Below are 25,413 nucleotides of genomic sequence, written 5' to 3' on the forward strand. Positions count from 1 at the left end.
GTGGCATAGTTGGTTGCGGTTGTTGTTTGCGTGGAGGTTTGTGGCAATGGTGGCTCAAAATAACGATAGATAAAGAAAAACGACTATCTCAAAGAGTCGCAGCCCAGTGAACACGAATAAATCCCTTTAAACAACGGTGGGGACCTATCTGCACATAAACTTAGCGTCATAACTGATCTAAGGACCCTTTATGGTGTATTGCGAATTTCCACAGCCATAACAATATATATTGTTGCGGATTCGCGCCCGCCGGCGTGCGAGCGGCCACGTAACTCGAATCGCGGCACGTCGCCCACCGGACGGACAATCCCGTCGTGACCCTCTCGGACTAACGCCGGGAACTAGTCACGGGTGGGCCTTTCGGCCTCACCACGATCGTGCCAATCGGCCCCCCGCGTGGGATAGGGTTGCTCGCCAAATTCGACCTACCTAAGTACCCACACGGAGGGTAGACCGGGCGATCGCACCTCGCCGCAGGTCGACTTCGGACACGGGCCACTTTAAGCGACCCGTTCCGTACTATCGGGATAACCGAGCGGTGTTATCGTCGGCCTCGACGGGTCGATTAATTATCGGGCGTATTTGCCCACGACCAACCCTTTACGTGAAGTAAGATGGAGATTCACTAAAGGAAAAGACGAAGCGAAACGGGAAAACAGTTCAACATGAAGCACATTTATTTCACGATGAACGGAAAGCACACATATACAATTACACCAAAAGCAAATGTAAAAGAAGAAGAAACACACAATAATACACAAAAAGCAAATGTAAAAGCAAAACACAATGCAGATATACCACCGACTACCGAGCACACGGCAACACTTATACAGTTTTACTTCACAGATGGCGCCGACAACACATATACTCAAAGCAAAAGAAAAGGACCACCCTCAAGGATGATGGGGGCAGACGGGCCTGAGGCCGAGACCGCGTCGGGCCTACCCGTCTGATGATGAGCCGCAAAATGGCGGTGGCGCCCCGACTCCGCGGGCCTCGCGGACAGTGTCTGGCAATGGGGTGGGAACGGGGCCCCCTTCTCGCACTATCTCAGCGCGGGGGGAAACAGGAGGGGGTTGTTGATGCTCGGGGGAAGGAGGATATCTCCCTGGCTCGGGTCCCGCGACGAGCGTCTCCACCACGACCTCGGTCGCGTTGCCGGCCTCTCCTCTCCGCAGCTCCCCGACTCTGACACGAGCACCCCCTTGACTGCCTTCGCCGCCGCCACCTCTCCAACTCTCCACAGCTCCATCCAACTGCCTTCTCCGACTCCTCTCTTGACTGGCTCTTCCCAACTCAACTCCGAACTCCACTTGACTGACTACTACTGCTTCTTCTTCCCAACTCAACTCCGAACTGACTCTTCCCAACTCAACTCGACTCCACCAACTCCCAACTCAACTGCCTTTTTGGCGAGCGAACGCGGCCGTTTATAGCCCCCGTGGCTTCGCTCCTTCACCTTCGACCCTTTACCTCTGGCTGGCTCCCCATTGGACAGAGGAAAAGTGGGCGTGAATGCTTTTTGATCCACGAATCTGCATATAGCGACCACACTCCGACGCACCTGGAGGCGGGGCCAAATCGCCCCACGCTCGCCGATAGGACGGAACAGAAGTGGGCGTGAGTCGTTTTTGATCCGATTGCTTCGGAAAGGCCGGCGCCTTTGCACCCGCTGTTCGGTGCGCGCCCTGCACGAGTCCAGGATCGGCGCCCACAAGCGGCACGGGAATAACGGTGATGCGATGGTTGCGAGAGCGAGATGTGACGGTAAAGGTCGTGGCTGTTGGCGTTGTTGTTGTCGTGAAGCGGCGTTGCGGTTGGTGGTTGTTGTGTGATGGCTGTTGAGACGTGGTTGGTGGTGGTAGTAATGGTAGTAATGGCGGCTGGTCCAAAATAAAGATAGTAAAAGAAAAACGGCTATCTAGAGGGGTCGCAGCCCAAATGAATGACATTTATTCCCTCTAAACAACGGGTTTGGGCCTAACTACACATATACTTACAGAGATATCTCACCTAAGGGACCTGAATGGTGGTTTGCGAATTTCGTCAACCACAACAATATAATGGCCCTAACATCCCATATAGTGTAGTAGATAGTAGAAAAATCGAGCAAATTATGATACAAGCATCAAATTTGGCATTTCTGTTCTGCAGGGCTTTCTGATCAAATGGGCCATGGGCCATTTGAAAATTCAAATTTTTCAAAATTTGGATTTTCCAATGGCCAATCAGGCAGATTTGATTAGAATCCCCTGGAGAACAAATGTGCCAAATTTGATGCTTGTATCATCATTTGCACGTTTCCTCTCAAAAATTGCTGTTATGTGCCCCACTAATACAGCTCCCACTCCCACCTCTCTCCCGTCTCTTCCTCCCAAACCTAATTAACAGTAAGTTTAATCATTTTAAACTTACACTGTGCATTGACAAGCCCCAGATATGACCTTCCCATCAGTGCTAAGAAGCACCCAAACCAGATATGGCATCTCCCTCTGGGAAGTCTGCCTGAATGTTGGTAATGATGGTATCATCTCTCCAAATGCACACCTCCATTGAATAAATCACCAAGCCTTTCATGTTCACACGAGGTAATCCGGCAAGGTTCAAAGACCACTCACTGATGGGGATGATCGAGGAGGTCGGGTAGACCAAACCCCGTCCACAGGCCTTGCGCAGGCCCACATCGTCGAGAGTCTTTGCAATATGGACTGAGAGATATCAACTTTTTGAACGAGTTGATCAGAAAGTTTTCCAAACCTTTCGTTGTGCAGAGACACACGCCTTTCTCTCAGGTACTTCCCAAGTATCTTCAACTTCTTTTAGAAGCTTTGTGAGTCATTTTAAGTAACAATCCTTTTCTGGCACACACGATATCGGTGCCCTGCCCTGATGACCGCTGTTGCTGGAGGTGACTGTGTTCTGGGGTGGACTCCGTCATTTTGAAAGTCCCATACTCCCCGAATGAAATCAAGTCGTTTTGACAGATTTATTTAATCAAGCGTCGGTGTGAAGCAGGCATGGTGGGCTGAAAGACCTCCTCCTGCGTTTACTTTCCTTGTTATTCCTTCTTAACCAAGGACCAAGCCATTTTAGCCTCATGGTCAAGTGCCGAGCTTCTGTTGTCCAAGCATCTATGAACAGACTGCCCATCACCGTGCACATTGCAGTGCCTCTCTATGAGGCAGGGGGCCAGTGGGACCTACCTTGCACCCCCCGAGACAATTTTTTACTGATACCACAGTGTTCATATATATCACAAGTATCAGAAAAAAGATGTTCCCAGAAAAATAACTCATTTGCACTACGCTTTATTAAGTTGTTTCCATGGCAACCAATCAAAAATAGACGAATCTCACAAAGATTGGCAAAATGGCAATATCTCTGTCAAGTATAAACATAAAATCACAAAATTGGTGTCAAATTAAAGCTTATATATTTATGTATTAAAATATATTTTGTTTATGCTAATTAGCTCGTTTGCATATTAATTGAATTTGACTTAAACACAATAATTCCCACAAAAATGCAAGAATTTCCATTTTCTTTCCTTGTAATTACCACACACGTCGGTTTTTTGTCACAAAAACATTACTTAAGTGTTGCCAGATACAAGCAAGCCAGGTTGACAAAAAATATATTAAAATTTTTGTATTTTTTCAAGTAGGCTAATTAGCATAAAATACAAAGCACAATGACTCGTTCGAAAATCATGCGAAATCAGATTAATCAATACAATTAATTACCTGGGCCTGATATAATACATAACTGCGACTTATGATGTCTGTTGGTGTTTCAGGGAAACATAACTATTTTCTGTTTGAGTAAAAGTAGTGGAAATAATTTTAAACGCATTGTTATGCTAATTAGGATCCGCCATTATGGAAATTCTCATTTTCGTAAATATCTCAACTTCTGGTACATGGAAATTTGTAAATGAGGAATCTACACATATGTTTGGAGGGTCAAGGAATGAAGTGAACATATTGTTGCGGATTCGCGCCCGCCGGCGTGCGGACGGCCACGTAACTTGAATCGCGGCATGTCGCCCACCGGACGGACAACCCAGTCGTGACCCTCTCGGACTAACGCCGGGAACCAGTCACGGGTGGACCTTTCGGTCTCACCGCGATCGAGCCAATCAGCCCCTGCGTGGGATAGGGTTGCTCGCCAAATTCGACCTACCTAAGTACCCACACGGAGGGTAGACCGGGCGATCGCACCTCGCCGCAGGTCGACTTCGGACACGGGCCACTTTAGCGACCCGTTCCGTACTATCGGGATAACCGAGCGGTGTTATCGTCGGCCTCGACGGTTCGATTAATTATCGGGCGTATTCAGCCCACTACCAACCCTTTACGTGAAGTAAGATGGGGATTCAATAGAGGAAAAGACGAAGCGAAGTGGGAAACAGTTCAACACAAAGCACATTTATTCGCGATGAACGGAAAGCACACATATTCAATTCCACCAAAAGCACATAGAAAAGGAAAAGAAACACAATGCAATTCTACACAAAAAGCAAATGCGACAATGCAGATCTAATACCGTTTACGCGAGCACACGGCAACACTTATACAATTTTACTTCACAGACGGCGCCGACAACACACATTCCCAAAACAAAAGAAAAGAACACCCTCAAGGATGAGGCGGGCCTGAGGCCGAGACCGGGTCGGGCCTACCCGTCTGGTGATGAGACGCGGAGCGGCGATGGTGCCTCAACTCCGCGGGCCTCGCGGGCAGTGTCTGGTAGGGGGTGGGAAAGGGGCCCCCTTGGTCGCACTATCTCAGCGCGGGGGGAAACAGGAGGGGGTTGCTGATGCTCGGGGTATAGAGGATTTCTACTCTGCCTCGAGTCCCGTGACGAGCGTCTCCACCTCGGCCAGGTCGCGCCGTCGGCCTCCCTGGTGTGCAGCTCCCTGCACGACGCGAGCACCCCCTCGTCTGCCCTCGCCGCCTCTCCACAGCTCCGTCTCCTTTTGCTCCGACTCCAACGCACACGACGACGACCAACTCCTTCTTGCTTCTTCTTCCCAACTCCACCGCCCGCGAAGTCTTAACTCTCCCTATCCTTGACGAACGCGGTCGCTTATATAAGCCCCGTGGCTTCGCTCTCTCATCTTTGACCCCCTCCCTTCGACCTTTCACCTCGCTCCCCATTGGCCCGAGAAAAAGTGGGCGTGAATGCTTTTTGATCCATAAATTTGCATATAGCGATCGCCCTCCAACGCCCTGGAGGCGGGGCCAAATCGCCCCTCGCTCACCGATTGGACGGAACAAAAGTGGGCGTGTGTCGTTTTTGATCCGTTTTTGAAGCAGAAAATCCGTGGTTTTGTACACGCTGTTCGGCGCGCGCCCTGCACGAGTCCAACACCGGTACCCACAAGCGGCGCAAGAACGGTGGCGATGCGACGGTTGCGAGGTGTGACGTGAAGCGGCGCCGCGGTGGGTGGTTGATGTTGTGGTTGGTGTGGTAACAATGGCGGTTGGTCCAAAATAAAGATAGTAAAAGAAAAACGGCTATCCTGAAGAGTCGCAGCACGCATAAATGACATGTATTCCCACTAGACAACGGGTTTGGGCCTAACTACACATATACTTACCGAGATATCTCACCTAAGGGACCTGAATGGTGGTTTGCGAATTTGGTAACCACAACAATATTTCCCTTGTTGTCAGAGATGTAGAATAATGTTTGGATAGTTTAATTACATGCAAAAATGGAAATGGCTTAATAAAGCATAGTGCAAATGAGTTATTTTTCTGGGAACATCTTTTTTCTGATACTTGGGATATACATGAACACTGTGGTATCAGTGAAAAATTGTCGCAGTGGGGGGGGGGGGGTGCAGGGTAGGTCCCACTGGCCCCCGGCCTATACCCTGTGTGCATTACCTTGCGATCATTGCAGTGACGCATGGCCTACTTGCCCTCAGAGTATCACTCTCACAAACGTGGAGAGAAGTATTGATGGAGATGGTAATATAAACACATTTGATGATTCCAAACAATTCCACAGTAAAGCTTGAATGCAGTGGCGACACAGTACATCACGTTATAGCAATATGCCTGGGCCATGTATACCACACTCTGGGGACGATGAACAGGCCTCTGATAAACGAGCAGAATTGTATCCTTGAAGGCCGCGCTAAAAGCATCCATGCAAACTGCTGTTTCATCACTCCCGGTCATCGCTGCATTATCTATCTGTTTCGTACATTTCATTCTGACTTCCATGGGACTCGATCGCAAGAATGGGACAGGTTTTTTTTTCATTACAACGTCTTGGCTGGTGAAAGGCTGAACACAGTGTGAGCTTTCAATACTGAAAATGGAAGCCTGGTGTTGGCTTAACCGTTGAGGTGGCTGGCTTAAGATCTTCTAAGGGTCTTGAGTTTGAGCCTCTGTTCGTGCCATTGAAATAACAAGTAACACGAAGTGGGTTGATTCAGGGAGGCAAAATGTGTACCGGCTTACTCGTAAACAGGGGCACTGCATCAGCGGCACAGCCGCGCTTACAGAAAATGATGCAACCAGCAGTCACAGGTTGCATACGAAACGACTGAGAATGGAATGTCGGGGCGCAAGTGGAATGCTTAATTTGATGGATTGATTTAATATTTTAATCTGATGTTTGTGTTACAACTTGGTGTCCAGTGCAGTGTGTAGGACTAAATCTCTTTTGCTTTGTTCGAAATGTCAGCTTACCTTTGCTTCCCACGGTGGTTAGCATACCTCGATGAACATCATGTTGTTTCCATCCATTGTTACCTCTGCCACCGAAGGTAAATGAACGTTATGTTTTTACCCCTTTCTGTTTGTTTGTCTGTCTGTGAGCAGGATATCTCAAAACGTTGTGGACGGATTATGTCAAAACTTGGTGGATGAGATGTGTAGGTGACAATAATAAGCAGATTAGATTTTGGTTTAGGTCCGGATTCAGATCCAGCCTATCAGTGGGATACGAAAGGTAAACTGTTTAGCCTGGCAGAGATATGCGCTCTATGAGTGCCATTCTAGTTTTTATAGTTATCAATGGTAAATCTCATTTTCTCATCACCACTGTATGGCGCACTACAAAAGATTGATTGTGAGATGATGAATTCTTTGGTGAGATGATGGATCCTTTGGTGAGATGATGAATCCTTTGGTGAGATGATAGATCCTTTGGTGAGATGATGGATCCTTTAATGACCAAACCTGATAAATGAAGTGAAATAGGAGTCTGGACTTATTGTATTATGGTGTTTTGTAAAAAGATCTGTGCAATAACTTTCTAAGAATCAAATAAGCTTATCATTATCATCTGAGAGGAAATTTCGTTTCTCTCCGGTTTTTATTTTTAATTTTTTTTACACTCATTGGCCAGTATTGTGTTCCCATCTGAGCACTTATCTCATCATGCTGTAATCTTGGGTTCAAACTCCATATAGGTTTTTTTTGTTTGTTTGATATTGATTTACGGCTTGTACATAAATCGCATTTAGAGACACAGACATTCGTTTATGTCAATGTACTTTCACATGAATTTTCAAGGACGATAGCAGACAATGGGAAAACGTATAGTATCATTTTGGTATGGTATGTGGGATTTAAACTTGGATGCCCTCCATCATAAGCTCGGGGTTCAAATGGGAATGCTAATAGGCATGTGTACATTCCTTCAAGTAGCTTTCTTATTCATATATGATGCCCATTGGTTTATCCTAAGGTTGTCGTGCATTCATGTATGTACAAGCTCCCATATGAATATTAGACAATGCAAGGAAAACAAGTGACAGGAACATCACAAATGAACATGTACTGGTATGGTATTAAGGGTATTTATATTTTACATGGGGAGTAAACTGATGGACATGAAATAATGATTGGTTTCTTTCCCGTGCATGAAGTGCAAAGTGGGGTTAAACAGTTGGTTCACTCGGAACACAAATCGGAACATGCATCGGAACACAAATCGGAACAGGTATCGAAACAACCACGCATTAGAACACAAATCGGAACAGGTATCGAAACAACCATGCATCGGAACACAAATCAGAACAGATATCGAAACAATCATGCATCGGAACAGGTATCGAAACAATCATGCATCGGAACACAAATCGAAACAGGTATCGAAACAAACATGCATCGGAACACAAATCGGAACAGGTATCGAAACAACCACGCATTAGAACACAAATCGGAACAGGTATCGAAACAACCATGCATCGGAACACAAATCGAAACAGGTATCGAAACAAACATGCATCGGAACACAAATCGGAACAGGTATCGAAACAACCACGCATTAGAACACAAATCGGAACAGGTATCGAAGCAAACATACATCGGAACACAAATCGGAACAGGTATCGAAACAATCATGAATCGGAACAGGTATCGAAACAATCATGAATCGGAACAGGTATCGAAACAAACATGCATCGGAACACAAATCGGAACAGGTATCGAAACAACCACGCATTAGAACACAAATCGGAACAGGTATCGAAACAAACATGCATCGGAACACAAATCGGAACAGATATCGAAACAATCATGCATCGTAACAGGTATCGAAACAATCATGCATTGGAACACAAATCAAAACAGGTATCGAAACAAACATGCATCGGAACACAAATCGGAACGGGTATCGAAACAACCATGCATTGGAACACAAATCAGAACAGATATCGAAACAATCATGCATCGGAACACAAATCGAAACGGGTATTGAAACAAATATGCATCGGAACACAAATCGGAACAGGTATCGAAACAAACATGCATCGGAACACAAATCGGAACAGGTATCGAAACAATCATGCATTGGAACACAAATCGGAACAGGTATCGAAACAATCATGCATCGGAACACAAATCGAAACAGGTATCGAAACAATCATGCATTGGAACACAAATCGAAACAGGTATCGAAACAAATATGCATTGGAACACAAATCGAAACAGGTATCGAAACAAATATGCATCGGAACACAAATCGGAACAGATATCGAAACAAACACGCATCGGAACACAAATCTGCAGTTCAGCAGTACTTTGGCTCTGAATTTGGCAAATTTTTCAGAATCTGTCCATCTTCCCTGTCCATTTTCCTCTTCATCCTCCTGTATATTTGTGTGAGGTGAGGGAGAGAAGGAAAGACTGCTTTCCTTTTCTCCATCCATTACTTTTATTTCATTTTCAAGTCCTTGTTTTATTCTTTTCCCCTTAGTGAATGACGGCCAAGTCTTTTGTGTATGTAAGATTGAAGAAGAAGAAGACGTGTTATGCTTAAGAAGAAGAAGAATACATGCTCCTATGCGCCTTTTTGCTTTCTTGCTTCTAAACACTTTCTTTTAAATGATTGCTTGCTTGTGTGTTTGTAAAAAATAATTGTTTCTTCCTATTTCCAATCTGTCTCGGTTGTCTTTTCCTTTATTGGTCCAATGCAGTGCACAAGTGAGGTGAGAAGGGATGTTCTACCCAAATAATTTGCTTTGTCAGCCAGCACACACTCACTGTAACGCTCGGCAGTAATCCGAGTGTGCACTGAGGGCAGTGACCACAATTAGCCAGCCGTCTACAGGTAAGGTATCACGCGAAGTAGTGTAACCCTCCCCGGATTGGCCATGCCAATCGGCGTTTGTGGTTGCTTAGCAACCTGCCAGCATGCAGAGTTATCTGTACCTGGTGGCCTAAGGACCGGATGTTTAGGAGGGACCCAAGTGCTTCCCCTCGTGGCAAGCCTCGAACCCCAGATATGCGACAACATTTACCGTCCCACACAGCTGGTGTACTGAGGTAGAGTTATTTATTTATCCTTTCCATGCATTTTTCATGATCTATTCTTCCATCTGTGGAGGAAACATACAAAGAAACCAGAAACGTTGTCATCCTCCACTGCACCTCATATGATCCTTGTTGAGTAGTTGTGAACACTGTAGTGCAAATACAGTTAATTTCACCTTCCCCAGGCACCACCATTTTCTCCCAGTGATTGTGGTGTCTATTAGGATGATGATTGTGATGTCTATCCGCGTGTGCCTGAGATAAACAGTATTGACTGTGTGCTCCTGATGTACTTGCTTGCTCTAACAGATGGGGAGTGAAGATTGACCAAAAGGAGCACGTTCCAGGGCAATGAGAATATGGCTTTGTCGGCACATCAGGAATAAGTCTGCAAAGCTTGGTCACAAGCTTAGGGTCTCACAAGGAGACTCCAAGCTCGTCTCATGTCAAATTCTTCACCTACGTTACCTAATGAAGGTATTGTGAGACGCATACATTTCTCCATGATTTGCGGTGTCATCGCTCTGGCTGCAGGTTAATTAAACATGGAAGCGGTTGTCCATTTGTGGGACACTATGTGGTGCTAAAAGAGAAGTGACAAGGTGAAATGAAGCCGCGTCGCTCTGCACAGCATTCACTTTTATCATCAATCATTCCACTTGGGAACTCACATGCGCTAATTTAGTCTTCCCCTCCCAAGAACATATTAATGGCTGTCACTCAGCGAGTCATTTTCAAATGCATCTTCCTTTTGCTCAATCTTTCCGCTGGCACACATGTCATCACTTCAATTTGCTCTTTCCGTTCATCTCAGTTGCTGTCAGCATTCATCGTCCTGATAGTCCTTTTATTCTCATTAACAGTCTTTGCCTGGTTTCTGTGAAACTTTCCTCCACCACCAAGACAGAGCCCGATGGATTGAGAGCTTTGCCTGTGAATGACTTCCAAAATGTTTCAGGAATTTTTCAGCTTTTATTCCTGTATGTTGCTTCGTATCCTTAATTTGCGAGTTGATCTTTACTGTTCACCAAAAATTTAATTTGTGCGATGAAAACAGTGGTTGTTCAGAGAAGTGTTGATTTTGGTCATTGAGTATCAAATCCTTTATCTTTGGACAAGTGAAGGTCTGCACATACTATGTCGAAAGGCCACCTTTGATATCAACAAAACCATGAAGCATCTATCGGGGCACTTCTTCGCGGTGGTTGTGTCGGGGGGCCAAATCTCCCCCCATTCTACCCTGCTGCCCGGATTCGTCTGGGCAGCGCGGTCACGATCAGAATGCCGATCGGTCTCCATGGACCGATCCTTTCCCTCTTGTCTTTTCTCTCTCTAACTCTGTCCTGGCCCTGACTTCGTGAAGGCGGGGGTACACCATCCTGGATGTGGGGGATCGCTGGGTCGCTCTTCGGAGATCGATTGGCTGTCTCCGTGCTGCGGGCTTGTTTGAGAGAACTGTTGGGGGCTGCACTACTACTACTACTACCACAACTACTACTACTACTACTGCCACTACTACTACTACTACCACTACTACTACTACTACTCCAAGAACAAAAAAACAATTAAAAAAAGCCGTGAGTCAATGGTTATCATTTGATGGTGGGCTCATTATTATTTGGCAAAAGTGTTGAAAGGGTCTTAAAGGTAAAAGGGGTCTCGGTGAGTCTTTTTGGTCATCTGAGACTTTTGTGTCATTAGGGTCTTTGGGGTCATTTGAGTCTTCATGGTCTTTTGGGTGTTTTGGGTCTTCAGGGTCTTTTGGATCCTCTGTGAATTTGGGGTCATCTGTGTCTTTTGGGTCCTTGGCAACTTTTGGATCTTTTTTGTCTAAAAGGTCTTTGGTGTCTAAAGGGCCTTAGGGGTCTTAAAGGCTCTTTGGGGTGATTTGGGTCCTCAGGGTCTTTTTAACTTCTGGGTCTTTTGGGTCAGGGTCTTATGGGTCCTCTGGGTCTTTGGAGACTTTAAGGGTCTTTTGCGTCCTCCATGTCTTTTGGGTCTTCAGGGTCTTTTAGAGACTTTGGTGTTGTTGGGGTCTTTGGTAATTTTTAGGGTCTTCGAGGTCTTTAAGGGAGTTTTGCGTTTTGGGGGTCTTTTGGGTCTTCCGGATCTTTAAAGGTCTTTGGCGTCTTTTGGATCCTCTGGGTCTTTTGAGTCATTTGGGTCTTTAACGGTTTTAGGGTTATAAAGGGTCTTCGAGTTTGAAAGGGTCTTTGGGGTCTGAAATGGTCTTAGGGTTATAGAAGGTCAGAGGGGTCTTGAAGGGTCTTTGGGGTCCTAATAATTTCAAGGGCATTATGGTCTTTGTGGGCCTTCATGGTCCTTATGGTCTTCATCATCTTAATGGGTCTCAGGGTTATAAAGGTTTGGAAAGGGTGTTAAGAGCCATAAAGGGTCTTCGGGGTCTAATGTAATTAATACACATACTCACATTTTGTGTGGACAAACAAACAAGCAAATTTGACCACAAAAATATTTGAAGGTTGAATTCAATGACCAAATATGCAAATCCTCTTCAAATCTCAAGTCAATCAGATGAAAACTGACAATATGAGAAATTTGGCCTATGTTGACCTTTTGGCCTATGTTGACCTCAAAAATAATTGGTGGTTGAATTCAGTGACCTGATATGCAAATCCTCTTCGAATTTCAAATCAATTGGATGAAAATTGAGGATTTTAAAAATCCCATCTTAGTTGTTGCCCTTTGGCCTATGTTGACCTTTGCTCTATGTTGACCTCAAAATAATTGGCGAGTTGAATTCAGTGACCGGAAATATAAATCCTCTTCAAATTTCAAGTCAGTCGGATGAAAATTGACGATTTTAGAAATCCCACCTTAGTTGTTGACTTTGGGCCGATGTTGACCTCAAAATAATTAGTGGTTGACTTCAGTAACCTGATGTGCAAATCCTCTTCAAATTTAAAGTCAATGGAATGAAAATTGAGGATTTTAGAAATTCCAGGTTGGTTGTTGACCTTTGGTTTATGTTGACCTTTTGGTCGATGTTGACCTCAAAAATAATTGGTGGTTGAATTCAGTGACCGGAAATATAAATCCTCTTCAAATTTCAAGTCAGTCGGATGAAAATCGAGGATTTTAGAAATCTCACCTAATTTATTGACTTTTGGCCTATGTTGACCTTTTAACCGATGATGACCTCACAAATAATTGGTGGTTGAATTCTGGAAGCTGATGTGCAAATCCTGTTCAAATTTCTAGTCAATTGGATGAAAATTGAGGATTTTAGAAATCTGATTTGTTAGATTCTGATCTGATTAATTTGTTGACCTTTGGTTTTTGTTGACCTTTTGACTTCAACAATAGACTTCCTGCTTCTGACAAACTCTACCATGTGGTGAAGTTTTGTGAAGATCAGTTTGAAATTGTGATCTGTAGGTGATTAACATGAAAAACAGACAAACAAACAAACAAGAAAAATATGTCATGCAGAGCACGATAATTGCAAAATCCATCCCCCTCTCCAAAGGTTGCCATGGATACATCAAATTGTCCATTTCATTAAGTTTAAAATTGACAATCTTAATCAAAGCTCAGGTCAATCGGATGAAAATTGATTATTTTTCAGATTGAAATTGATGATTTTAGAAGTTTGCCCTCGAGTTGACCTTTGACCTTTTGACCTCAAAAAATAGTTGCTTTCCCAATTTAATGATGGACTATGCAAATGCCGTTAAACTTTTATGTCAATTGGGTGAAAATTGACGATTTTTGGGATAAAAATTGATGATTTTAGAAGAATGATCTTGAGTTGACCTTTGACCTCAAAAAATAGTTTGTTCCCCAATTCAGTGACGCAATATGCAAATCTTGTTCAAATTTCAAGTCAATCGGATGAAAAATGACGATTTTAGCAATTTGACCTCAAGATGACCTTTGACCTCAAAATCAATAAGCTTCTCAGTTGAGACTACATCTACAACTTGGTGAAGTTTCATGATGATCGGTTTAGAATTGTGACCTGTGGGCGATTGATAAACAACCAGACAGACTAACAAAATCAACGAATCAATAATACTTGAAAAATCTTCGATTTTGCAAGTAACAAGCAAAAGGACCCAAACGTAATCAATACCCTCTCCTCGTATCAGGGCTCTGGCGATGGCAACGAGCAGAAAAACAGGAGGGAGGGGAGGTTGTGGGGAGAGAATGGATATTCAAAGGAGTTTTGGAAAAGATGCCTATCTGGCAACACAGGAAAACACACACACACACACACACACACACACACACACACACACACACACACACACACACACACACGAGAGCGAAGGGAAGAGGCATGTTCAGAGCATGTGTATATGGGATCAAACATTCCGTCGTGCGTGAGACTAAATCGGTGTCCCCTTCGAACTCCTGGTAGGAACCTGTAAATGGGGACATCAAACATGATCCATTTACTCGATCATGGTCATTATACCGTGATTATCAATGTCATTAGTTACAGATGTTACTCGGTAAATACACACGTGTGCATACAGTCACGTGGCATCTCGTACAAGCAACTTGGCTTCAGCACCAGGAGTCCAGGGGCTGTGTTTGAACTCGCGCCTTTTCTGAACAGCGCTGTGTTTCAGTGCTCTGGTTGTCGGACACACGGTCCCACGGCTTGCCACCCCCGAGTGTGTGCGTGCTGACGGTTTGGCAAGGTCTACCTGTCACATGTAGGCCTTCATTACGTGGGAGTCAAGGTCACCCGGGACAATCATTATGCAAGATAAATGTTTGAAGTGAAAATGGTGCAGGAAAAAGTCTGTGCTTCGGATTTTTAACTGCTCTTTAAATTGGATTGCTTCCAAACTTTGTTCCTCAACATAATTACTTCGTGTGATTTGTTACATCCTCGTGGAGGATCTCTAAGTCTTACTCACGTTGTTGTTATTCTGCCTCTTCTTGTGGACTTTTTTGTTTCACAGCCTACAGTTTTCATCGAAACTTCCTGAAACTTGGCATGTATATGTAGAAATTCCCTGCGCAGACAGTAACAGTCTCCGATTTTGAAAATTCCTCCGAGAAAAATAAGTTATGACGTCAAAATATCTCCGCTAATGGAAATCGCCTAAAAAATTATCTCCGAAACTAGGAAAGCTTTTTGAATTCTGTTTGCGGGAATCGAACAGGGCATCAGCAGAGATTAATTACCGCACACATATGATACATCACTATGACGTCATATCAATTTTTTGACAATTTTTGTTCCACAACCCAGAGTTTTTATCGGATCTTCGTGAAACTTGCCATGTATATGCAGAAAGCCCACATGCAGGCAGAAACCATCTCCGATTTTGGAAATTCTTCCTAGAAAATAAGTTGACGTCATAATATCGCCGCTAATGGAAATCGCCTCTACCATTATCTCCGAAACTAGGCAAGCCGTTTGAATTTTGTTTGCGGGAATCAAGCCGGGCTTTAGCACAGATAATTTATCGCAAACCTGAAACATCACAATGACGTCATATTCGTTTTTATGACGTCATCATTAAGCGGACGAGGATCTTAGCTCATTTGAGCTTATTTTTGCCCTTTGCAGCGATCAACTTGTTGAGAAGGAGCTAGCAAGACCCATCAGGACAGACATGGATGAAATGAACACCGAGGTGAACGCAAGATTGCTTCTAACTGGCAAATGCACATGTGGTCTCTGTCGATGTCTCCCTGGACTGTTCATTCATGTCTGTTAAGGGTTTCTCCCATTTGAATTCTTCTTCTCCGTCTTTTTCGTCTAAGTCTTTCACGAACCGGCTGGCAGGCCTGACGTTCGACTTAGGTTAGAGCAGGAATTTGAAATTTGTTCAGGGTGCCGGCGATAGCTCACCTACTCTTCGCGAAGGACACCGTGGGATCTTTAACGTCGACCATCTACTATTGACAGACGGAGCAGCCGTTTAACGTCCATCCGAGGGATTGAACACACGTTGATGAATCACCTTGCCCATGAACGACCCACCAGGATTACAGTTTATAGCTGGACTGAGACCCAGGCGAGAATGCTTCGAGGTGAGTGTAGGTACCTGGTACCTGTAGGGTCGACGCCATTATGGTGAATGGTTCATCCACTCATGTTAATCATGATGTGCAGTGGGGTGGTTTTTTGGGGGGGTTTAAAATATTAAAAATATTTATCTTTTCTGACCTTTCTTCGATCTTCATTCTGCTTTTCTTATTCTCTCCTCTTTATTTGTTTTCTGACTTCTTTCTCATCGTACTTTTATTTACACTTTTGCTTCTTTCTCACTTCGCCAGTGAATGTTTTTCATCTTGAAGCACTCTTAAATTTGTGGTACTAGAAACACACGCTCCTTTCGGGAGCAGCATGGGGGGGTGGTGTGGGGGGAGGATGAGATGGAGGGGGGGGCAAATGTATTTTGTGCCGTGGCTAATAATCCCTTCTGTCTGCAGCAGAGAACGGTAACCCACTTGTACTGTGGTATGTGTACAGGAGAAACTTATACGTCATCTCCCTCCACCATAATTAGGTGTGTGGGTGGGGGGGGGATGTGGGTGAAGGGTTTCCTTGTACCTATGACCTGACCCTGGGTACTACCAACACGTCTGCAAAAGTTTGTGGAGATCAGGCCAGCCCTGTTTTTTTTTCTTTTTCTATGATTCACACACACACACACACACACACACACACACACACACACACACACACACACACACACACACACACACACACACACACACACACACACACACACACACACACACACACACACACACACTTGCTTTATTACCCTGTCCCCTGCTGTCAAATGTGCCTATTTGTCTAGAAGGCTGACTGAAATTTTCACTGTGGGAAAGTTCTGTATTAACTGCAGTGCATTCACCTTCCACATAGTTAACAGCTGCTTGAGGAGCTCCTCCTCCAACTAAATGGCATTCCTTCTTAATTCAGAAAAAGTGACATCTGGCTGGTCTCGGAGAGTTTTCTCAGCTCTCAACGGAGAAATTTGTCACGCACATTCTCGGAAAACAATTCACATAGTTCCTGGTCCCAGTCTCTATTAAGTCTTGAATCTTTCTTACCCAGCCGTTCCATCAACGCCATCATTATCCTGAAAAAAAATCCCGAACAGTTTCCCGATCCTCTTGTTGTCGTGCATACAGACGTCGCTGTAACCGTACAGCATTTAAGCGTTCACCAAAAACTTCCTCTAAAGCCTTTAGAATCTCCTCCAGGTTATTGCATACAGGAAGGAACTGAAACTTAACTGCTTCACTTGCAACTCCTTCAAAATTACACAAAAGAAACCTGACGGCATCACCAGATTCCATGCCAAGAATGACTCCTCTTGCGTCTTCGACCCAATCAGATACACTTTCATCTGCTTTACCAGAAAACAATCTTAATTTCTGACTGGAAGGTACCTTGACATTAATAATTATTGGAGATGGAGCCTGCTGTACTGGCAGTGGCAGAACCATACTGTCTTTCCACATCCGAAGCTCTTGAAGTTGTGTTTTCAGCTCCAGAATCTTCTCATCAGCCATCTTGGGTTCAACCACTGTCCTCTAACTCTAATTCTGCTATCTCAAATAACAAACATGGTCTGTTAATTATCCCACTTCTGACACCATGAAATGTAACCGAGTTACGTGTGGGCTCTCTACTTAAAGAGAAACAGACAACGATGAATTAGATCAGCTACGTTTATTACACTTACGGCTACTTGGTCACCACACTCCGTGCTATTGGTTCACGAAAAAATATTTTCAAGAAAAAAATAAGTGACCACTATATTCGTTATTGTTGTGTGTCTGTCTGTCTGTATGTCTGTCTGTCTGTCCTGAGCATAGCTCCGTGGGTTTTGATCCGATCCTGATAAAATTTTGGTGGGAGGTTTATATCATGATCTAGTTGTGTTTTCCTGAAAATGGGCGTGGTGCGCCCATTATGGGCAGAGCCACGCCCAAAAAACATGTTTTTAGGGGGTAGCCGATTTCAATTTGCATGTTCTCCGAGGGGGTTTGTCGAATCTGACAGGGGTTTCGGTATTTGGTTAGCCCAATGGCACCTGCATAGCCGTACGGAGCTCGATTTTCATTTTCGTCACAAGGTCAAGGTCACAAGGTCACGAACTTAGAAAATTGCGAATTTTGACATAAAAATTCTTCTCCGAGGGGTTTCTCGAATCTGGCAGGGGTTTCGGTATTTGGTTAGCCCAATGGCACCTGCATAGCCGCACAGAGCTCGATTTTTCATTTTCGTCCCAAGGTCAAGGTCACAAGGCCACGAACTTAGAAAATTGCGAATTGTGTTTTTAGGGGGTAGCCGATTTCAATTTGCATCTTCTCCTCGGGGGTTTGTCGAATCTGGCAGGGGTTTTGGTGTTTGGTTAGCCCAATGGCACCTGCATAGCCCCACGGAGCTTGATTTTTCATTTTCGTCCCAAGGTCAAGGTCACAAGGTCACGAACTTAGAAAATTGCAGTTTTGACATAAAAATCCATCTTCTCCGAGGGGTTTGTCGAATCTGGCAGGAGTTTCGGTATTTGGTTAGCCCAATGGCACCTGCATAGCCCCACGGAGCTCGATTTTTCATTTTCGTCCCAAGGTCAAGGTCTCAAGGTCACGAACTTCGAAAATTTTGAATTTTGACATAAAAATCATACGACCGCCCAAACTTTGAGAGCTCGGATGACAATATTTTTTATGCATAATCTTGAGGTCATTCCCCACTTAAAGTCTTGAAACCATTTTGCTCTATCTCGAACACCTTGCCCGTGGCGCCCCCTTCAAGTTTGTTTTTACGCTGATTTCATCAAAGTATGGATAATCTGAGGAGTGTGAAATGCCGTATAGCCTATATGACGTTATATTGTTCCTGGAATGTTCCAGAGGAAGTTTTGCACCAAAGATCATAATCCTTGACCTTTGACCTTTAAAGTTCACAAAGGTCAAATTTTCAAAATTGTGGGAATCGAACCGGGTTTTCGACCTTCTTCGACGAACTAACTCCAATAAGCTATAGCACGTATACTGTTTCCTTATTTTAATGTCCACAACATTGTTTTGTGACCTTTAAAGGTTATGCAAAGGTCAAATTTTGAAAGTTGTTGAACGAAACCGGGTTTTCGACATTTTGCAGCTAATAACCTGTCACTCATACCACATCATGTTGATCATTTTTATAACTTGGTCAAACATTATCACATTGTCTCATCCTTCACTTCTGAAACAATCTACATCGTCAAATACCGCTCGTGAACCATCGTTGTCTTCAGACTTGTTCTGCTTACAGTCACAATCCAATGCAACAGCTTAACCAGCACAACTCGCGTATAACCACAAGTTTACCTTGCCAATACAGTGTCACCAACAGCTTAATCATGTACAGGAGAAAGGGGTATTGTTGCGGGGCCGGGTATTGGCCGCGAGCACGACCAATAGATGGAGCTGCAGGGTCGACTCCGCGATCACCCGGAATGTATAGGTCGTCACCCCAGATAACTCTGGATCTGACGGGTCCCTTATCGGACCGGTTTGCCAATATTTTGACGGTGTGAGGTAGGGTCCACTTGTCTAACTCCAATTTACCTAAGTACTCATGGCGTCCAACTATCGGGGAAATTCACCCTCGACGATTCTCGTACGGAACGAGTCTCGAGCGTACTCGAACCGTGTGCGACCCGAGCAGATGGTCACCGAGTTTTCGTCGGTCCAAATGTCCCTTTTACAGCGGCAACAGCCTGGCTAATTCCCAAAACGCAGCATGTTAAACCAATAAAAGAAACACAAAAACGAACTGATACATTCAACACATGGGTTTATTTATAACACTGGTCTACAAAATAGTTTTTTTTTTTCTTGCATGGACTTTGGAAACTGTTTTTGGCTAATTTTGGGCTGCTGAATCCAAATCTGAGCTCACATTTGCTCTATCACATCAAGTGTTTGTGCTATCTGTATGCTCCATATTCATGGATTTTTACAAAAGTTGGCCATCCAGTCTGGCAATCTTGGTGGGGATAAAACAGCAAAAGCTTGATTATTCCGAGTACCCGTAGCTGTAAACAGCCCCTATGGTAAAGAGCCTGCCATGAGCAAAGTGGAGTTATTGTCTGATTCTCTTAAAAGAATCAACGTATGCATCAGTAGTTTACGTCTATGACATATTTGTGATTTGCAGCTGTGAAGACTACCTAATCTGCTGTTAAGACTCTACCTAATCTCGCGAGTCGTGAGCATTACTGTATTACGCGATTCTCAGTGGTTGGGCACAGCTGACTCAGTGGGCTTGTTTATACCGGTACCTGGTACCTTACACTGTAAGCTAGCTATGTCTGCACTTTCAAAGAGATGAAAGTGCTGTCACGACCCAGATATCTTCTGCTATATCTGTGGATGCTTCACTTTAGCACCTCAAAGACGCAACATCACTACATTCGTCAAGAGAGTGTACCGTGCCTACTTTAAAGTACCGCTTGGAGACCAGGACAAAAACTGGGCCCCTCATAAAGTATGCATGACTTGTGTCGAAACTCTGAGATCATGGTCTCAAGGAAAGAATGCTAAGCTCAAGTTTGGTGTGACGATGGTTTGGAGAGAACCAAAAAAACACCTAGATGACTGCTACTTCTGCCTTGTAAATGTCAAAGGATTCAATAAGAAAAACAAGCAATACATGAAATACCCTAGCATACCCTCTGCTATACGGCCAGTTCCTCATTGTGACGAAATGCCTGTACCTGTTTTTACCGAGCTCGCAGAGATTGATGAGGAAGCACTTATTTCATCCACATCTTTATCCGATGATGATGATGAAGAAGCAGATGCAGAGTACAAGCCATTGGATTCGTTTCTTGATCAACCTTCTCTGTATAGTCAGCCTGAATTGAATGATCTGATCCGAGATTTGAATTCGCCAAAACAATCTGCAGAGTTGTTGGCTTCCAGACTGCAAGAGAAAAACCTTCTCAAACCTGGCACAAGTGTCTCATTTTATCGCAACAGAGAGGCAGAACTGAGGAAGTACTTCCACTCTGATGATCAACTTGTATACTGCAATGATGTTGAAGGGCTTCTTCGCTATGGGATTGCCTGCATATCATTGAAGTAAGTGGAGACTCTTTATTGACAGTTTGAAAAGAAGTTTGAAATGTGTTTTACTTCACAATGGGAACATCTATGGATCCATCCCAATAGGACACTCAGTGACCCTGAAGGAGAAGTATGCAAACATCAAGGTTGTACTTGAACGATTGAAGTACCACGATCATGAATGGTTGATCTGTGTGGATTTGAAAATGGTGAACTTCGTTTTGGGGCAACAAGGAGGTTACACCAAATACCCTTGTTTCCTATGCTACTGGGACAGTAGGGCTAAGGAGGAGCACTGGGTGAGAAAGGAATGGCCATCAAGGAATAGTTTGATACCTGGTGACAAGAACATCATTAATGAACCACTGGTTGATCAGTAAAATATCATCCTTCCACCATTGCACATCAAACTCGGTCTGATGAAGCAGTTTGTTAAAGCTCTTGATCACACTGGAGACTGCTTTGGCTACATATGTTCAAACTTTCCGAGTCTTAGCGACGAGAAGAAAAAAGTAGGGATATTCGACAGACCTCAGATCAGAACATTACTCAACGACCCACACTTCGTTACGACGATGACCGCTGTCGAAGCTCGAGCGTGGAATGCATTCAATAATGTGGTGTGCAGAATTTTCTTGGGAACAATAAAGATGACAACTACCGAGAGATTGTGGAGGAGATGCTCCTTAGTCTGCGAGCGCTGGGGTGCAGAATGAGCATAAAGGTGCACTACTTGCACCTGAGCGAGTTTCCAGATAACCTTGGAGATGTAAGCGAGGAACAGGGTGAACGTTTCCATCAAGACATTAAAGTGATGGAAGAACGTTATCAAGGTCGTTGGGACTCAAATATGATGGCAGATTACTGCTGAAGTTTGATGAGGGATGTCCCAGATGCTGTACATAAGAGATTGTCCACAAAGAGGAGGTTTACTATGTTGTAATACGATTACACCTGTGCTTTTGGATACTTACGTTTTCAAGTACCGGTACTTATTTTGTTATATTCGCATATTTTTGCATTTATTGCTGCATTCTGAATGTCGTGAAAAGTTACAAAACTCAGAAAAATGCTTTGAGCTTGAGTGATGCCTTGTATTTAAGTGATGTTAAGGGGAACTTTTTCCACCTATATATTTAACTTAGTTTAGTGAAATTTGTAAACTTTTCATACATTAAAAATATCGAGAAAATGTGTAAAAATATGTGCAAGCAAGCATGGATTATATGTTAATGAATGATTAAATATTGTAATTGAAGTAGGTACCTTTCATTGTAAACATTTTTGCATCTATCGATCTTCTAATGCAACAGTGTTTTTCAACTTCGAGTGTAAAATTGCTGTTTTCTCAAAAATAATGATTTTTCATAGTTCAAAAACCTGATGTGATAGGCAAAAACTAATGATAAATTTGGATTCAGCACCCAAAAAGTTAGCTAGAATCCGTTGAAAAACCCCATGCAAGAGAAATCATGTTGACCAGTGTAATAGGTGGGGAAGGAGGGGAGCACGGAAGAAGCAGAGTTATCACTGTTATGACTCTCCACTCGGCCGAGTAAGATGACAGAGTCAGATGAGGATCCTCGAATTACACGTTTTATTTCCGAAGACCACACGCATGCGGAATGTGACTCAGTGACCCTTCAGTCAGGCTCCCCTGAATCACATTAAGAATATGCTTCAAAACCATCACATATATAATCACACAAAGCAAACTGGGTGTGGACTAAAAGTGTAAAGGCAAAACTGGGTGTGGACTAAAAGTGTACGCTAAGGGATAAAGAAACAAAGAAATAAAAGAAATAAATGTGGCAGTGGGCTTCTTTCCCCCCTCCCTCGGGTCCTAGGGGAAGTTGAATCGGTCAATTCTCAGATATGCAACCACAGTTTCCAAGCCACCTACACAACTCTCAGATATGCAAGCCTTGCAAACTAATAACTTTCCTACACTCCTTCACTAGCACCTGCTGATAACAAAGGCAAAGCTTTGGTGATCACTGAGAATAGGAATGTGTGGGCAGCATACACTGAAGGAACAATTCCACAGTTCTCTCCAAGGTCGCACTAAGGGCACACCACCACAGAGCAACAGGAAGGGTGATAAGGGCTTAGTTTCCAAGAAACAGGAACAGCTGGGCTCTGTCCAAAATCAGTGGGGTGCATGGAACATTGGTAGCCTGAAACATTTAAAGCAACATTTTAAAGCAAGGTTTGAATAATACACAGTTACAAGCAAGGTTAGAATCCTGAGAGCTGATTAACACACAGCTAATGGTCCAAAATATGACCACCTAACATATCATCATAACAGTTTCCCTCCTTGGTCATATTTTGACCATACCCAGCCACACCTGAGACTCACCAACCGAGTGGACCCCTATTTGGTTCCTGTAGCAGCTACCCCTAGGCCCCCGCGCCTGCCAAACGGGATTTACGAATGCCGTGGATAGCCATCAACATTCTCCAAATGAGAAGTCCCCAACTGCTGGTGGTTCAGGTTAGCTTCTGTTACCATTGTCTTCTCCCTTTTGTCCTACCCACTGCCACATGCCTCCCGTTTAAGCTGCAGTGTATGAATTCAATGCTAAGTCCACACCATGTTAACATGTAATACTGTTCTATGTTAGCAGCAGTGGTAATACTATTGTTTAAACAATTATACATAAGCAAGTAGCAAAAGTAGTACTCAAGGCACGGGTGTAAGCTCGTCCAGCGCAGGAGTCATATCTTGCACTGGAAGGCAAAAACGACACGCACTCTCTCCTGGGTTAGTTATCTGCTTCAACAAGGAGGAATGGTTGTAAACCTTGGCCTAGGTCCACGTGTATGACGTCCCCCTGAAGGCCCTGGTCGTCCCCCTCCCCATCGAGCACTGCTTTTGCCGCTAAATCTGCTCTTTCATTGCCTTTTGACACTTCATCTGTCCCACCTGTGTGAGCTTTGCATTTAATCACTGCAATCTGTTGCGGCTCTTGTGCTGCTCGTAACAGTCGTTTGATCAAGTCCCCATGTCGGATAACCTTCCCTGAGGACGTCTTAAAGCCGCGCAAGGCCCAAATGGCAGCAGAGTCATGTAAGATGCCCCAGGCATACCTAGAATCTGTGTATATGTTCAATGTCTTACCCGCACCCAGCTCACACCCGCATATCAATGCTTCCAGCTCAGCTTGTTGGGCTGAAAATCCCTTTGGTAACAATTGTTTCCTCAAGGTGGCGCTTGCGGTGCATACTGCAAAGCTAGCGATGGTTTTTCCCCATCGGTTCTTCCTCGCCGCTCCATCCACGAACAGTTCCAATTCTGCATTCTCGATCGGGGCTTCCTGTAGGTCACGTCTAGCCTTTGTCTCTTCCACCAGCACTCGTTCACACACATGTGCCTCTCCCTCATCGCCCGCTGGCATTAGGGAGGCCGGGTTCAGTGGCGAACATCTTTCGATCGTTATATTAGTTGCCTGCAACAGCACCAAATCATGTTGAACTGCTCGTGCCGCTGATATATGTTGTGTCTTATTTTGCCGTATCAGCGCCGCCACATCATGCGGTACCTTCACGGTCAGCGGAGAACCCAAAACCAGCGTCGCTGTTGCGGTTACTGCGTATTGCGTTGCTGCTACTGCCCGTAAGCACCCAGGATAGGCGGCGGCGACCGGGTCCAAATGACTACTGTAGTACGCAATCGGCCTATTCTTTCCTCCGTGTTCTTGCGTCAGCACCGCTTGGGCGAACCCTCCTCTTTCATGGACGAATAGAGTGAAGGGAAGATCATAGTTCGGTAGCCCCAATGCTGGTGCTTTTGACAAGGCCTGTTTCAATGTTTCAAAGTCTTTGTTCGCACCATTCGTCCAGGAGATCCTATCCCCCTCTGCCTCCTTTACCATGTCGTACAGTGATCGCGCCCTAACTGCATAATCAGGGATCCACTGCCGGCAGTACCCCGTCATCCCGAAGAACCGCCGCAATTGTCGCAATGTAGTGGGTTTTGGGTGCTCTAGGATTGTCTCCACCCGTTCAGCTCCGAGGCTCCTCTGCCCCTGTTCCAGTATATGTCCCAAATACGTCACCCTTGGCTGCGAAAACTGTAATTTGTCTTTGCTGACTTTGTGGCCCTTTCGGGCGAGAGCTGTTAACAGCGCTACAGTGTCCGTTTCACATTTCGTTTGATTGTCCGAGCATACCAACAGGTCGTCCACATATTGTATCATGACTGATCCTTCCGGGAGCTCTATGTCCTCCAGGTCCTCCTTCAGAGCCTGCGAGAAGAGCGTTGGACTATCGCAGAACCCCTGCGGAAGTACAGTCCAGGTGTATTGTTGTCCGTCGTAGCTGAAGGCAAACAAGTGTTGCGACTCTTTGGCTAGCGGTATGCTAAAGAACGCTGAGCACAGGTCTACCACGGAAAAGTGCGTCGCAGTGGACGGCACCCCTGACAGTATCGTAACCGGGTGTGGCACCACGGGAAAGGACGCTTTCACACACTTGTTCACTGCTCGCAGATCTTGTACGAACCTCCATTTGTTTCCTCCGGGCTTCTCCACCGGCAGGATTGGTGTGTTACACTGGCTCTTAGTTG

General features: G+C 44.6%; 1 protein-coding gene across 1 annotated transcript in view; it reads left to right on the top strand.

Annotated features, from left to right (window-relative positions):
- Positions 1–25,413, top strand: part of LOC147026650 (uncharacterized) — a 36,254-nt gene that overhangs the window by 2,860 nt on the left and 7,981 nt on the right. The window contains exon 2 of the mRNA XM_085882306.1: positions 10,089–10,256. The gene's annotated coding sequence lies outside the window, so the exon portion shown is untranslated. The remainder of the gene's footprint in view (positions 1–10,088; positions 10,257–25,413) is intronic.

Source organism: Eptatretus burgeri, chromosome 5 (genome assembly GCF_056783735.1).
Source record: "Eptatretus burgeri isolate ZD-2024b chromosome 5, Ebu_testis_v1, whole genome shotgun sequence".
NCBI lineage: Eukaryota > Metazoa > Chordata > Myxini > Myxiniformes > Myxinidae > Eptatretus > Eptatretus burgeri.